The sequence below is a fragment of the Euwallacea similis genome, chromosome 35, assembly GCF_039881205.1.
Source record: "Euwallacea similis isolate ESF13 chromosome 35, ESF131.1, whole genome shotgun sequence".
Classification (NCBI taxonomy): domain Eukaryota; kingdom Metazoa; phylum Arthropoda; class Insecta; order Coleoptera; family Curculionidae; genus Euwallacea; species Euwallacea similis.
Genome location: NC_089643.1, coordinates 724288 through 731108, shown reverse-complemented (window position 1 = coordinate 731108; position 6821 = coordinate 724288). Strand labels below are relative to the sequence as shown.

At 36.9% G+C, this 6821-nt stretch overlaps 1 protein-coding gene across 1 annotated transcript in view; it reads right to left on the bottom strand.

Annotated features, from left to right (window-relative positions):
* Nucleotides 1–1241: 1241 nt before the first annotated feature.
* Pi4KIIIalpha (phosphatidylinositol 4-kinase III alpha) overlaps nt 1242–6821 on the bottom strand; it is a 95648-nt gene continuing 90068 nt past the window's right edge. Inside the window, exon 27 of the transcript XR_010752925.1 lies at nt 1242–1252. The gene's annotated coding sequence lies outside the window, so the exon portion shown is untranslated. The remainder of the gene's footprint in view (nt 1253–6821) is intronic.

Genomic DNA, 6821 nt, shown 5'->3' with positions numbered 1-6821 from the left:
AAATTTCAGACTGAAAATATTAAATTATGATTCTACTATGAATGTTAAAAATCCAAGTAAGAATCCAAGCTGTTTAAAGGCTTACCACCATTATAATTTTACTTGGAATAAGATTAAGAAATAGACACGGTGCAGTTTGTATATTTTCCGATGTCAACCCCGCATCTTTACCCGAGTTGCGGACTTTCGTGTATTTTCGGGAGCATTATGGTTGACGTTGACGTAGCCGAACGTCGTGTGCGGGGACTGATTGCACGGAAGTTCTGAATGATTAAACGTTGGTATTTATAATTTATAGTATAAAATTACTAGTAGAGTTTTTTAGACGTCTTTTAGCATTATTCGTTCTCTGTTTATGAAAGTAATACATCTCTAAATTCAATATTTTACATATATCTATCGTTTTCGGCGATCTGCGCTATTTATAGGTATTAAATTATATTATACAGAGTGACCCAAATACCACGGGGCACTATTGCTAACTTTAAAAAAATAATGGTTCAAAAGTCCGGCTACAATGTTAGTCTTCTTTATGATAATTTTAACGCATTTTGTGTCCTTTTTATCCTACGGACGAGTCTAAATTAATTATAGCATTTTCAAGACTAAATTTTGAGTAATTTGAAGTCTTTAGTCATAATTAAAGTTTTTACCCAATTATGCCATGACCATTAGATACCGAAGTTTTGCAGCGTGTCTTGTAGGAACCTAATGAAAATCTTCGATTTCAAAATCCGGCCAATAAGCCCGAAATTGTCTTGTCCTCATCCTCTCCGTCTCAATTAAACCAGGTTCGACAGTGGTTATTCAAATCATCCGGACTGCCCCAACAAAGCTTTATCCGTTTGAAGCGGACAGGCCGTAAGATCGTCTTTAGTTCCGGTCGAAGGGAAATAACCGCCATCGTCTTTGACGCCGGAAAGGCAAATGACGACTACTGGCCCATCCTATTTCAATCCAATATCTCTCTGGATAACTTTCTGCCTGCAAGGAGACATCCTCGAATAATTACTGCGATTTTATTGCTTACCGGAACATGTGATGTCTTATTATATTAGAAACAATTAAAAGTTACTTCGCCTGTCAAGTTTTGTAATTATCACAACTGTTCCACCATTTATCATGGTACACAATGGCAACTACTCCAAATGCCAGACGATAAAGCCATCATTGTTTATCGCGTGGCAGTCAGCAAAGAGGAAAAATCAGATTCTCCCCCAGAGGTAATCAAAAGTATGTCTAGCTATAATCGCTCAGCTCTAATATTCTGATAAGAAATATTCCACAAAATGGTGGTAAGTTGGTAAGTGGTTGAGTGTTCAAAAGGAGATGAGTTTATATAAAATTAATTCAGTTGAATATAAAAAAACGACATTAGAATTTTACTAAAATGTGATTTTTGATTGTTGATCTGAAATTTGGAGGAAACATTTCAAAAGTTGTATAAGTTATGAAGCAAAAATAATTAAATCTTAATAGGTAGGACCTACCGAGCTTTTTGTTATACTCTCAAACGAAAAATTTGCTGCTAAACGATTCCTCATTACTTTCGTAACACCCTATATATTAACCATCAAACCTCTGTTTGTGCTTATTTTTGGACGGTTGAAACTCATTTTGTACGTCCCTGAAAATTTCGAACTTGACTAGAAATTTGCAGCTTCAATAGAGTTCTGGTCTTAAGAGCTTTCACCAGTTTTTAAATTCGTTCAGTATGTCCCAGGTTTTTGGGACATAATCTCGAAGTTTGCAAGATTCAACGATACAGTATTGGTCTTTGAACTTAGCAACTTTCAGACGTTTAGGTCGATTTTAAAAATGTGTACAAATTTTTAATTAATTGAAAGTTAAAACGCTGGTTTTGCAAATTTATTAGTCGCTTGGAATTCGATCTGTCCCTGGATTTTGAGAAATAAACTCGAAATCTCAACTTTAATAGACACAGTTTTGGTTTCTACAACTAACCAAGATCAGAGGCATTGCTGCGTTTCAAACTTTTTTACGGACTTTTCAAATCATTTACTGTTTTACTCTTGTTCGGACAGTTTGAAACTCGTTTTGCAGGGCTTTGGTTTGTGAAAAATATGCATAAAAGTCTCAACCATTGTGGAAAAGTGGAGTAAAAGAGACGTACCGCAAAGTAAAAATATGGTACTGCCTCTGGAACTTTTTTGAACAACTAAGTATCTTTTCATAACTACTTTTCCATGCATAACTAAGCCCGATTGTTGTCGATTTTTAGGAACCACTAAACGATTGGTTACGCTAATCTTCGGAAGTTTCATAAAATTAGTTGGCGTTGTAAGATCATCAGGCTTGTAGGATCTTGGAACTTATCTTATTCGCTAATTTTAAAAACCTTCAGAACGCCACTAGATTTTTGGAAAATAAACTTACCGGATTTCTGAGAACTTTTGCATACACTTAAACTGTATAAAATCAGGGTTATAGCTTAAGTCCTACAAGAAAAATTAAATTCCATGAGCGACTTAACCTCTCGGTAAACTTATCTTCCAGCCATGCCTCCTTAAGTATTGAGAATTTTATGAATATTGCGAAAAGCAGAAAATTCATCATCAACCCTTTGCACATGTCTTAGTAAAATGCTGAGGTTAGTCAAAGTCCTGTTTATCCCCTGAGTATGGAATACAAACGACAAATATGCTCGTCCATGGACTTCACGGCGGTCCGCCACTGGTTTTTATTTATACTAAAGGCATTTCCGGCTGCAACCACCCATCAGGGATGGACAACGGGAGGGGGTTGATTTTCCTCATAACCCCTGGGAAAGCTATGCGTGTGTGCGCTACCAAGTATTCGTTCAAAGATGATATTGATTTTCAAGTCGTGTGTTGGCCGGCGAGATGCTGCTCCATGGCCATTACGGCCGCAAATGGACAATGCATGGCACGCCGTTCCGGGAAACTTCTTGTTTCGGACATTGACGGTGCACATTTTTAACGGACGGCTGCATTTAGGGGTTGCTTCTTCAGATTATTGTTTCTATGCCGCAGCTAGGGCACGGCAGGTGTCTATAAAAGTGAAAATTTGATACAAAACATAAAATTGCCCTGGTGCAATTCCTCTGGCAAATGCCCGAGTCATGCCCCAGGAAGTAAAGGGTCGTTTCTTTCCCTCTATGATAAGGTCCGGTGCTGTCCGACAGAGTGCGCGGGCAGCATTTCGCGACTTCAGACCCGCACATACACACAAAAATCCGATATTAATATCCGATGAGGCAGGGCGGAGAGAAACATCTCCGCATTGCGCCAAGCAGGCCAATAGCGCCGTGGACGTTAAGCCTCCAGCTATGATTATGACAGATTTATGGAAGTAATAAAGGGCCACGCGTTCATTGGCCGGATCCCCCCCGAGTTGGGGAATCTGATATTCATATTTTACGCTTGCCATATGCGGGGTCATGCCCCGCCCTCGGAGGTAATCTTTCCTGGTGTCGTTCCGGAGCCGAGGTGAGCCGTTCGAGGAACACGTTTAAGGAGGTATTGTTTCTCGCCGATGTCTCAAAAAATGAAAATAGCTACGACTCGTTGCCTTCCGCCCTTAATCCACCCGTAATTATCCAGAGCGAAGACAAAAAACCACAGGAGATGCTCTCCGTGGCTCGCCGTAGATTGAATGTCCAAGTTCAAAACGAATACTGATTTCCGTAAACATGTAAGTGAAAAGCAACTAAATAAAATAAACATATGGACGGACGGAGCACTTTTTCGAAAAATCACCACAAAAGAAACTCTCTGTGATGTCCAAATAAGAAAATAGTAATAGAGTAAAGTTGTCGAAAGCACTTAACGTAGTCCTGTGTGAGCACCTCCTCGTGCTCCCTCTGGGGATCCGACAAAGCAGAGAAAAATGGACCGCTTTAGATGGTTTTAGAAGTCCAGTCAAAGGAATTGTCCGAGATGGACTCGGGATAAGATGTTGATATTGCATTTCTCATTCTTTTTAATGCAACAGGAGAATTTCTATTGCCGGCCGGACTCCTCCCCGATGGGACCCGAATCAATACGAAATGTTTGTTTTATCTTTCGCTTTTCCTTTTATTCACAGACAAATTGAAAATCTGAGGATTCTTTCTTATGTCTATGAGCTCTGGAGGTCGAATTTATGTCGGAGAGTTTTAGAGCATCAGTAATCGAAAACGTCACTGAAACTCTCAAAAACCTAAAAAAACATTCACTCCCGTACAGAATTAATAACAGGCCCACTTGGAGGAACGAAGACTCCCATTCCTGTCTAGATCTGCAGCCTTGAAACAAATTGAAGAAATCTTTAATTTCATTCACTTCCCTGTTCAGCCGCCAGAAAATCGATTTTTTTGTATCGAACATCGGCTGCTTCATTTGATACTAGAAGCCTCAACTCAATGGTGTAGTCCTAGTTCAGTTTGAAGTGTTAACTCAAAGAAGCATGCATTAGCTTGAGCTGTTCTTATTTGACTCAGTCGACAAACGTTCAACATTCCAAATACATAATTTTTTCTTTAACATTCATCCCACTACGTAACATTTCGCTCTTTTACATCCTCATTGTCTTCTAATGGGGGTACCATATTTTTGTCTTAGGTTCTAGCTCTCGTTTGCACATTTACTAATCTTATTGTCTCGTCTTTTCCCGAAAATATGTCGGTAATTTGCCTCGTTGGCCACATGCAGGGTTCACTTTTCGGAGCTGACACAATCCGTATATGGAAAATTGCAAGTTTAATGTGTTTTTGAAGTGTGCATTTTCATTTTCTGGAAAAATCCTAAAATTGTAAAAATATTTTCATCCTGATATGACTTCCGGTCAAACCGGAAACTCACCCTTACTTCATTTTTTTAAATGCAACATGACAATTTTTGAAAGTTGATTTTTTATAGAAAATAAATATAAGTTTTATAATACAACATAGTACCGATTCTCGACTATTTTTAACTTATTTTGTTTTTACGAATTTTTCAGCACTTGTAGAGCTTTACTAAAGCCCAATTAACTACAAAGCTATTTGGCATAAATTGACGAAATAAATTTGAAATTACTGAAAAATTAGCACATTTTTATAAACTATTAAAGAATAAAGAAAAATATCTGAAAACATTTTTGAAAACAATTATTGAAATTTAAAATTTTTAAATTTTAAATTTGAATTTGAATTTGAAATTTGTTATGCTTAAAATAATGAAAGTGTTCAAAAACCTGATGAACACAACCTACGATTTCTCATTATTTTTAAAGCAAGATGAAGCGAACAGTTTTTTTTTCTAATTTTACTGTACGATGAAGAAATCACAAGAAAATGCCCCAATGTCCTTGAAGATGGTAGACAATGTCGCAATATTGAATAATTATTCTTGGAAAACAATGCACATGTTTCCATGGCGGCAAAATTAGAAAGCTTATTGCAATTAATAGATTTTTAAATTTTAATATTAGTTATCAAAAGCTAAATTTAATGTATGTTTTTTTTTTATTTTCTAATGTAGACTTTTTTCAATTTACTAACACAGAAATGCCAGACGTACATTTGCTCAACAAAATGGTTCACGAGAAAGGGTGCTCAAACTGCAAGACAAATGTACATATGAAGCGAGATTTCCGCACAGAGGGTCCCCAAACAGGCAAACTTTAGCTAATATACACGCAAGATTTGATGAAACCGGCAATTTCAACAGGGCAACACATATCCCAGGAAAGCTTACAGCAATCCGAACAGTTGAAATTTGAAGAAGCTACTATGAATAAAATCGAATACCCCTCAAATTAATACATGAAAAAATGCCAGTGAATTGAATTATTACACATGAAACTCTATGACAAATTTTAAAAGCTCGGTAACTTTGCCCCTATCATTTGCGAACTGTGTAGGCCCTATTTTCAGAATAGATTTGCTTGATTATATACTCAATTAGCAACGACCACGAATTTTCTAAGTAATGTGTTCTTCGCTAATTTTCACAATAGGCATATTTGTGCTGCAAAAAATTCACGTGCTCTCGCAGAAAGTCATCCTCAATTAAAATTTTCTCTCAAAATTTTAGTTGAAATTATTAGTGCTTCTTCCACAAAGATTTAATGGAAGGTTTTTGAAGTACGTCTTCCTGAATATTTAGAACCAGCCATTCATGCACGATAGTGCACCATTACATTTTATTTTAGTTGCGCCTCCAGTTCTAAACATTAGCTACCCTAATTGGTGGTTAGGAATAGAAGGACCGCGTGGATGGCCTCCCAAATCGCCCGACATGAATTCTATAGTTTTTTTTACACCCGGAATAGTGTCTAAACTATCTTTCAAACCATTCTGTGTCAAAAAATAGGAATAATCAAAACTTTGTATGAGGGTTATTTCAAATAGCGCCCGAACTCTTCAATGCGTTTTAGAAAACTTTCTGTGAGCTCTACAAATAATCTAAAAATAATTCGACTGCTGCTCTCGCTGTAAAGATCCAACTTTGAAAACGAAACTTCTTCATTTCGCAGTGTTTTTTTCAGACAGCAGAATATTCCATGAATGGATAAGTCGCTATATCATTTTCAATCAACAAATGACATTTTAACGTTATAACATCGCAGAAGTACATTTATTTTTGATGTAACTTAAACTATTTAGTTTGTTAAACACATCAATAAAATGAACTTGACAACGATAATAATGGGCCTTCAATACGTCATGAGTGAAGTTTTCATAATGAATTGAAGAGTTTGGGCATTTTGGATGCGCGTATAAGCGTGCCACAACAATATTAAGTGGCAAAAGTGTGACAAAGTAGAAAATGTTAGAAAAGACATGGTACAGAACACAACACAAGGTGGCCTAATGA